The sequence below is a fragment of the Primulina huaijiensis genome, chromosome 18 (genome assembly GCF_012295235.1).
Source record: "Primulina huaijiensis isolate GDHJ02 chromosome 18, ASM1229523v2, whole genome shotgun sequence".
Classification (NCBI taxonomy): Eukaryota; Viridiplantae; Streptophyta; class Magnoliopsida; order Lamiales; family Gesneriaceae; genus Primulina; species Primulina huaijiensis.
The window spans coordinates 13,993,046-14,003,440 of record NC_133323.1 but is presented as its reverse complement, the minus strand read 5'-3'; the positions used below and the strand labels follow the sequence as shown (position 1 = coordinate 14,003,440).

At 30.7% G+C, this 10,395-nt stretch overlaps 1 pseudogene; it reads left to right on the top strand.

Moving 5' to 3' along the window:
• The first annotated feature begins 3,371 nt into the window (after nucleotides 1-3,371).
• On the top strand, nucleotides 3,372-8,890 carry LOC140963948 (uncharacterized; annotated as a pseudogene).
• The last annotated feature ends 1,505 nt before the right edge of the window (nucleotides 8,891-10,395 follow it).

Below are 10,395 nucleotides of genomic sequence, written 5' to 3'. Positions count from 1 at the left end.
AGGCGTAGAAGAGGAACTAGTAGTTTTACTGTTTATATGTAGTGTGTTATAAACACTAGTTTGTATAAACATGTAATGGAAGAAAACATGTACTTACTGTTGTGGAAATAAAATAGAGATATCACTTGTGTATGATTATATACAAATGTTTTGATGTTAAAAGCAAAATTTTGACCCACATTTTATAGCAAAGATCCACTTAATCCCAAAGATAATTGAGTTAGAGTCCGGGTCACCACATCCGTCAACTGAGCATTGGCCTTACGTATTAACATATCATCGTATCAGTCACAATTACTTCACTTCCTTCAACATTTCGAATTTCCATTACTTATAAAAATTAAACATGCATATAACGTTTTTCTTTTAAACCAATCATGCAAGATGTCTTTTAACATTATCGTTAATCATAAAAACTCATAAACATTTAAAATAATATATTAATATATAAAACAACATTTAGGTTACTGCCATGATGTTTACTAATTTTCGGGTGTAAAATTACCGTTTTACCCTAGACGAAAAATTTCACAATTTTGACATTTTCTTAATTCCGTTGACTCTAGACCATCCCAAATAATTATTTAAGCTTACATTAATTGTCCTATATTTTTATTTAGCTTAAATTCTATGCTTTTGAATTATTCGATAATTATTAATTCTTAATGCATTTTAATCCCGAATTAAATCAAACTTTTATATAAAATTCTCAAATTAAAAACTTAGACTTCCAATAATTATTTAGCCCTCGTGTACCATGACTCGACACACGTTGAGCCTTTTTTCGAATTTTAATTCAAAGAAAACCCTAACTCGAACCAAGCTACTAACCCTCGAGCCATCTTCGATTTTCACCGACCCCTGACCGGTTTCTCTAGGAACCCTCCTGGACCCTTATAAACCTTAGGACTTGACCCTAAGCTCAAACTGCAGCCCCAACTTCAGAAGAAGCATACGGCCGAGAACTCCACTTGATGTAGTACTCTTTGAATCGCGCCTAGGACTCTAGCCACTGGGCCGACTGATAAAAATAAAAAATTGTATATTAATTAAATGTTTTATAATATAAATTTATAGTTTTTGTTTTATTAAATGTTTAAATATTATATGTTTTATAATAAATTGTATAAAATATAAGTTGCGTAATTATAAGTTTTTACTATTTTTACAGGTTCGATAAAACAAGAATATCCTCGGCGTTGCAAATGGGATTAAGATGATTCTTGGACATGTAGAAAGTTGATGTTAATATCTACAATAATTTTGACAAGCATGAAATAAAAATCTTCTCACAAGTTGGATCAAATTAAGCAACAAATAAAGTTACCAAAGTGGTGCCAATTTTACCATGCTCTAGCATTTTGACCATATCTCTCAAATTACTTGGTCAAATGGTTAAAAAAATACCACAATTCAAACAACTCAATTATCTACATGTTTTATTTTATGTGGAAAAGAAAATTCGGATGGGAAGATTTTCAAAAGTGATGTGTATTAAAATATAATTTCTTGGAACACCAATGAAGACTTATGTGTAAAAAAATAATATTTTATTTGTGGTTGTCTCCCCAAATTTGGCTATAAATAGGGGTGCATTGTAATGAATTGAGACATCCCTCATTCTATGAACAAACCTTTTAGTTCATAATATTTCTCTCTTTATTTTTCTTTTATTTCTTCATTTAAATATAATTAGCATGTTAATTTCATATTCAAAGTTTTACACTTTGAATAATGAATAGCTAACTTCCTAAAGTTGAGATGAAAAGGTGAAACTTTTGGCATGATAAAAAGGTTATTAAAAGATAAGAATCTATGTTTTATATGATTTAATCATTATTTATTGTTTATGTTATATTTATTTCTTTAAGCATTTTTATACCCTACTTATAAGTGGGAGTTTTGATTTATTGTTGCTATATGTTACACTAAATTCTTGGAACCATTTAAATGTTAGTTTGGTATTACCAACCATTTAAAGTGGATTTCTTGATTTATAATATATGAATATATTATAATTTTAAATTCTTGGAACCATTTAAATGTTAGTTTGGTATTACCAACCATTTAAAGTGGATGTCTTGATTTATTATATATGAATATATCATTATATTAATTTCTTGGTACCATTTAAATGTTTGTTTGGTTTTACCAACCATTTAAAGTGGGGACCTTGATTTAGTGTTTATAAATATATATATATAGCACAATAATACTTGACAACATTTATAAGTTTTGGTATATATTATATACTTATAAGATAATAATAGATAATATAATATAAATATGATTATTTAATATATTGGAACTATTTTATTAAGTGGATTTCAATAATGTTCATTAATGTTAACTTTATTAAAATATTAAGAGCGGATCCTTTAATCTGAACTACTTAAATTAAAATTTGAACTATTAAAAATTACCAATTAAATATTCAAATAATTAAAAGAAGAAAAAACAAAAAACAAAAATAAAAAGACATTGTAGTAAACTTGTAATTACCTTAACTTCCCTGTGGATACGATATCGGACTCACCGAATTATACTACTTGTGGACAACCTGCTATTGGGAGTGCAACAATCAAAGTCACAACAAGTTTTTGGCGTTGCCGGCGAAGTCTAATTTAATTTCAAGTCTATTTAATTTTATTTATATTTTATTTTTCTTTCTTTGAATTTTTATTATTTTTGTGTGTTTTTTTTTCTTTTGCATTTGCATGAACATTATTTGGTCACGTACACTTAGTGGTCGACTCATTCGAAATAATCCTTTAGTTTCACAAAACATGGCGGAAGAACCCATCCAGGAAAATGAATATGAAATTCAATCTCAACATGATCATGATAGGCGAAGAACACTTAGAGATCACATGAATCCTACATGTACTAGTGTACCTTCATGTCTAGTTTTTCCCCCTGATACATCTCATTTCAATTTTAAGCATGATATTATCCAACTTTTACCCAACTTTCATGGCTTAGATTCTAAAAATCCATACATGCATTTACGAGAATTTGAAGAAGTGTGCAACACATGTAATGATCTAAATTGTAGCATGAACACCATTCAACTTAAGTTTCTTCCTTTTTCTTTAAAAGATAAAGCTAAAACTTGGCTACAAAATCTTAGATCGGGATCCATTCGAACTTGGGATAAATTGCAGCAACAATTTTTGAAAATTTTTTTTCCATCTCATAGAACAAATTCTTTCAAAAGGCAAATCATCACTTTCACTCAAAAACAAGAAGAAACTTTTTATTAGTGTTGTGATAGATATAAAGAATTGCTTAATCTTTGTCCGCATCATGGTTTTGAAATTTGGAGAGTTGTTTCTCAATTTTATGAAGGCTTAACACCTAAAGATAGACAAATGGTTGAATTTATGTGTAATGGAACATTTGAAGATAAAGATCCAAATGAGGCAATTAAGTATCTCGATTCATTATCTGAAAATGCTCAAAATTGGGACACTATAGGTACAATCGAACCATCAAACAAGATTCAATCTCCCACATCTGGTGGAGGTATGTATACCCTCAAAGATGAACATGATCTCCAAGATAGATTTACCTCTTTGGCAAGAAAAATTGAAACACTTGAATTAAAAAAGAACGGTCAATAAAAATATGTTCAATAAATTACGTGTCACATATGTGATACAAGTGATCATCCTACAAAAGATTGTCCCACTTTGCCCTCTTTTAAAGAATGTTTCCATGAACAAGCCAATGTTTTGAACAATTAAAAGGCCAAATTTTGAACCATTTTCTCAAATTTACAATCCAGGTTGGCGAAATCATCCAAATTTTAGTTGGAGGAATGATAATACTGCACAATTTTCACAACCACATTTCCAAAATCAACAAAATTTTCAAAATTATGCACCTTATGTTCCTCCACCTAAATTAAATTTGGAAGATACATTGAATTCTTTCATTGCAAAGCAAGAGTCTATCAATACTCAAACTGTTCAAACAATGACAGATTTGAAAGATACTCTTGCTAAATTTGCATCTGCACTTAATGTTTTGAAAAAGGTAAATTTCCTTCACAACCACAGCCTAATCCCAAGGATCATCATACACAAATTGGAACTTCTGGAACTCAACCGATGGATCAGGTAAAATTTGTTATTACCCTTCGCAGTGGTAAGGTTGTGGAAAAATCCATTCTTGAACCTTGTTAGGATGATGATAAATCAACTTCAAAGGGTAAGGAAGTGGAACCCATAACTTACGAAGAGGAGGATCAACAGACAGTGTCACCACCATTCCCTCATGCATTGAAAAATACAAAAAAAATAAAACTTTAATTCTGATATATATGATATTTTTAAACAATTAAAAGTTAATATTTCTTTATTAGACGCAATAAAGCAGGTACCATCATATGCCAAATTTTTGAAAGACTTGTGCACTGTGAAAAGAAAATTGAATGTGAGTAAGAAAGCATTTTTGGCCGAACAAGTAAGTGCAATCATTCAAAATAATAATAATTTGAAATACAAAGACCCTGGTTGTCTTACTATTTCATGTATTATTGGAGAACGAAAGATTAAAAAAGTCTTTCTTGATCTTGGAGCTATTGTGAATTTACTTCCATATTAAATTTATCAAGAACTCAATATAGGCGAGTTAAAACCTACTTCGGTAACACTTTTACTTGCCGATAGATCTGTTAAAGTGCCAAGAGGTATGGTAGAAGTCGTATTGGTCCAAGTTGATAACTTTGTATAGCCTGTCGATTTCATAGTTTTAGATACACAACCTATCGAAGCTTGTAATGCAATTTCTGTAATTTTGGGTCGTCCATTTTTAGCAATCTCTAATGCTCTAATAAATTGCAGGAATGGAATAATGATGTTGTAATTTGGTAACATGACCTTGGAGCTTAATGTTTTTAATCTTTGTAAGCAATCACATGACAAAGGAGATGAAAGTGAAGATGAAAATTTTATTGAAACTCTTGTGGAAGAAAACATTCAAGAAAAGAGTACTCGTTACCAATTAGATATTTGTTCAATTGATACTGTTAAAGAAAATATTGAAATTGATCTTGATGATTTTATCAGGTATCACTCATTACTAGGATCAGAGAAATAATTTGAGGCAAAATATGAGAACAATGATGAACCAACCATATTGGAGTTAAACCCCTTGCCAGAAGAATTGAAATATGCATTTCTTTGAGAAGATGAAACATATCCAGTGGTAATTTCTTCCAAACTAACAAGTGATCAAGAAGGTAAATTAGTTGATATCCTTAAAAGACATAAAAATGCAATTGGTTGGACACTAAAATATCTCAAAGGCATTAATACATTAATTTGCACTCATAAAATTCACTTAAAAGAAAATGCTAAAACATTTCAACAACCACAAAGGAGATTAAATCCACACATGAAAGATGTTGTGAAAACTGAAGTTCTCAAACTACTTGATGTTGGGATTATCTACCCTATTTCTGATAGTAAGTGGGTAATCCCAACACAAGTAGTTCCAAAAATATCTGGCATTACAGTGTTAAAAAATGAAAAAAGTGAATTGTTAACAAGTCTAGTCCCATCTAGTTGGCGGATGTGTATTGATCATAGAAAATTAAATGACGCCAATGGAAAGATCATTCTCCATTACCATTTTTGGATCAAATTTCAGAAAGAGTAGCAGGTCATCCCTACTACTGTTTTCTTGATGGATATTCAGGCTATTATCAAATACCCATTGCACTCGAAGATCAAGAAAAAACTACATTCACATGTCCTTTTTGAACATTTGCATCAGAAGGATGCAATTTGGTTTATGCAATGCACCAGCTACATTTCAAATATGTATGTTAAGCATTTTTAGCGACATGGTTGAAAATTGTATGGAGATTTTCATGGATGATTTAACTGTTTTTGAAAATACATTTGATAATTGTGTTGAAAATTTGGAAAAATTTTAAAAAGATGTGAGGAAAAAGGTTTTATTTTAAATTGAGAAAAATGTCGTTACATGATTATTTCTGGGATTGTTTTGGGACATGTCGTGTCATCTCATGGAATTGAAGTTGATAAAGCAAAAGTTGATGTCATTGCCAATTTACCCCCTCCAAAAACCATTAAAGAAATTCGTTCATTTTTGGGACATGCTAGATTTTATAGGAGGTTTATAAAGGACTTTAGTTTAATCTCTAAACCCATTTATAACCTCTTAACAAAAGACACTGCATTTGAGTGGACTCAAGAATGTCAAAATGCTTTTGATAAAATCATTCGACATTTAACATCAGCTCCTATCATGCAACCTCCCAATTGGTCTTTACCATTTGATATCATGTGTGATGCGAGTGATTATGCAGTCGGTGCAGTATTGGGTCAAAGAAGAAACGGTACGCCTTATGTGATACATTATGCAAGTAGAACTTTAAACAATGCTCAAATGAATTATTCCACAACTGAAAAAGAACTACTTGCTGTAATATTTACATTAGATAAATTCCGTTCTTATTTGATTGGATCAACAATTATTGTGTTTACTTATCATTCTGCTATTAGATATTTATTGACCAAACAGGATGCAAAGCCACGACTGATACGATGGATTTTGTTGCTCCAAGAATTTGACATTGTGATAAAAGATAAAAAAGGAACCGAGAATGTCGTTGCCCGTCATTTATCGAGACTAGTAACATGATCATCTTGTGAAATGACACCAATTAACGATAATTTTCCTGATGAACATCTATTTTCAGTTACTGCTACACGTTTGTTTGCTAACATAGTAAATTTTCTTGTGGCAGGAAAAGTGCCAGCGCAATGGAGTTCCCAAGATAAAAGAAAATTTTGAATGAGGTAAAAAACTTTTATTGGGATGATCCGTATCTGTTCAAGTATTGTCCAGATAAAATTTTTCGAAGTTGCATACCGGACAATGAGGTAAGTAGTGTCATTAAATTTTGTCATTCAGAAGCATGCGGAGGACATTTTTCTTCAAATAAAACGGCTGCAGAAATCTTGCATTGTGGATTTTATTTGCCTAATTTGTTTAAAGTCACCCACGAAATCTGCAAGATTTGTGAAAATTGTCAAAAATTGAGTGCGATTTCAAAAAAAAACAAGATGCCTTTGAATCCTATCATTGAAATTGAAATCTTTGATTGTTGGGGAATTGATTTTATTGGACCTTTTCCACCATCGTTTGGATACTTATATATTTTAATTGCAGTTGATTATGTTTCCAAGTAGATAGAGGCAATTTCATGTCGAACAAATGATCATAAAATTGTCATCAAATTTTTGAAAGAAAATATTTTTAATAGATTTGGAATTCCTCGAGCCATGATAAGTGATGGGGGAACTCACTTTGTTAATAAACCATTTGCTTCATTAATGAAAAAATATGGTATTACTCACAAAGTAACTACTCCTTATTATACTCAAACAAATGGACGAGTTGAATTAGCTAATAGGGATATAAATCAAATTTTGGAAAAAACTGTTAACCCAAATAAAAATAATCGGTCTCTGCGACTTAATAATGCACTTTGGGCATATTGAACAACTTTTAAAACATCATTGAATATGTCTCCTTATAGGTTGGTTTACGGAAAACATTGTCATTTGCGTGTGGAACTGGAACTAAATCATATTGGGCGATCAAAATTTTTAATTCAAGCATGGATGAGGCTAACAAATTGCGCAAATTGCAGCGTAATGAACTTGATGAACTCAGAAATGACGCGTATGAGAATTCAAGGATTTATAAAGCAAAAATCAAATCATTTCATGATAGAACAATTCTTCGAAAATCATTTGAGATTGGTAAAAAAGTTTTACTTTATAATTCTCGACTTCACATATTCCAAGGAAAATTACGATCAAGATGGACATGTCAATATGTTTTAAAACATGTGTATCCTTATAGAGCTGTGTACATTGAAAATCCTAAAAACGGTGATGTTTTTAAAGTAAATAGACAAAGGCTTACACCATTTTTAGAAAAGGAAATCTTTAAAGAAGAGTTTATTTCCCTTTCCGATCCTTGATTTTTTGTATAGCAATTAATTTTGTTTGTTTTTATTTCAGGTTTCCTTAATCTTTTTATTTTCTCGGTTAAATGGCGGATAACGGTACTCCGTGGCTCTCATAGTCGGTTTAATCAGTTTCTCACAATTGCTGATACAAAAATTAAAAAAAAATCATTTCTTTTCTTTTAAAAATGGATGAAATTCTCTCAAATATTTGTAAATATTTTTCCTCTGTTTCTGAAAATGTTCTAAGAAAAATTTATGTAGGTAGGTGTGAAAGATTGAGATTGCTAATGCGAAAAGGAATTCCAGAAGATATTCGTCTTGTAATAGAAGCTAAGGTCCGATAAGGAGGAGAAGTTCCACAGTCATTACTCATTCGGTATATGCCTAGATTAGGAAAAAGTACTTTTGCGAAAAAACGAAGGGCCATAAGTCAAGGGGTTTGTCATAAGTGTGCAAGATGGATTTGTGACAAACGATACAGATCTTTGGGATATGTTTCCAATAACAGAGAAGATAAAATTGGTTTCATTAAGAATGGGATGAGTAAGGAGTCTTTAGATAACATCTAATTGACTCTTGAGACACATTCTAGTGGACACGTGCATATTGAACTTCTCCATTTGTGGAAACAATTCCAAGATGAGCGTCGTCGTAATAATCTTGGGAATCCGACTAAAAAAGACCATGTTTGCCAATTTATAAGAAAATTGGATGGGAAGCATATCCTCGACTCATAGAAGGCGTTGAAGCCGTTTCTAGACGTAAAACCAGAGGAAAATTGTGAGCCACAATCACACTACTGTATATATGCATGTGTGTCATTATTATTTTTACTGTTTATTCTGCTTACAGCTGGGACTCATAGTTTTGTCATGATAGCATATTACCCCTATAAAATCTCTCATCTTTCTCTCTATTTTCGCATACCAAAAAAAAAGTAAAAACATGGCTGGATCCTCTATACAAAGATTGAAAAATATTTGTGTATTTTGTGGGTCGAGTCCTGGAAAAAATGAAGTGTTTATAGAAGCAGCGAAAAATCTTGGAAAGATATTGGCTGAAAGAAAAATTAACTTGGTATATGGGAGAGGTAATATTGGGTTAATGGGATATGTTTCAACATCTGCACATCTTGGAGGCAGTCAGGTTTTGGGTATTATTCTTACTGCTTTAGCTAAAGGGAATATTACAGTTGTTACGATTGGGGAGGAATTAAAAATTCTTCTATGTATGAAAGAATCACAAAAATGATTGAAAATTCCGATGCTTTTATCGCATTACCAGGTGGTTTTGGTACATTAGAAGAAATTTTTCACACTGTTTCTTGGGCACAACTTAATATCCATAATAAACCTGTATGCTTGTTGAATATCAATATTAATTATCATTCAGTTTGTTCACATTTCTTGATAAAGCTGTAGAACAGAATTTCATTTCAGAAAATTTACGTTGGATGCTCATTTATGCTTCAACTGATGACCAATTAATTGATGATTTGGAAGCTTTTGTTCAGAAGCCTGATCCGATGATAGCAAAGATCAATTGGTCGCAATCAAGCAGTAACAAAAGAAAGTTGGATAATTGATTCAAAAGTCGTGGATTGATTTGCGTTTGTTTCAGTTTGTTATCTTCAATAAAATTTCAAGTGATATCTCTTTCATTATGTACTCTTTATTAATAGTTATTTTGACATTAGAGACAATGTCATATTCTGATTGGGGGGAGAACAAATTTTTTTTTAAAAAAAATTTTTTAAAAAATATATATTTTATTTTAAAATAAAACCATGTTTATTGTTTGTATCTTAGTAATTTTTGCAAAAATATCATACATTACATGTTTGAAAGGTTTAAATTAGAAAATGTATTAATCTATCTAAGGATGTTTAAATTTTTATTTGAAAAAAAAAGTCAATTTTAATATCCCGATCACTATAAAAATAAGATTTATGAAATCTTTTTGAGTGATTAACCATTGTGATCAAATCAGTTAATAAAGTATATGGCCCAAAATATACCTGATAAGAGTGCCTAAAATTTTAAACTCACACATATTTTGTGAGTGAGTGGAGAGGATTGAGAAAACAGCTTTCGAGCCGTTATTGATCATAAGAGAAGATATCTATTGTTTAGATCTTGAGTTCTTATTTTTAAAAAAAAATTTATATTTCCTGAAAAAAAAAAAGAAAGAAAAGAAGAAGAAAAAAATAGAAAGAGAGAAATGTATTGTACAAATTAAATAAATATGTGGTCAATGAGCATAAACTTTGTCGATTCTATGATGTTATGAAAGAAGAAAAAAAATCTCAAAAGAAGATCAGGAAAAATATATATATATAACCTTGGCGTTGCAAATGGGATTAAGACGATTCTTAAACATGT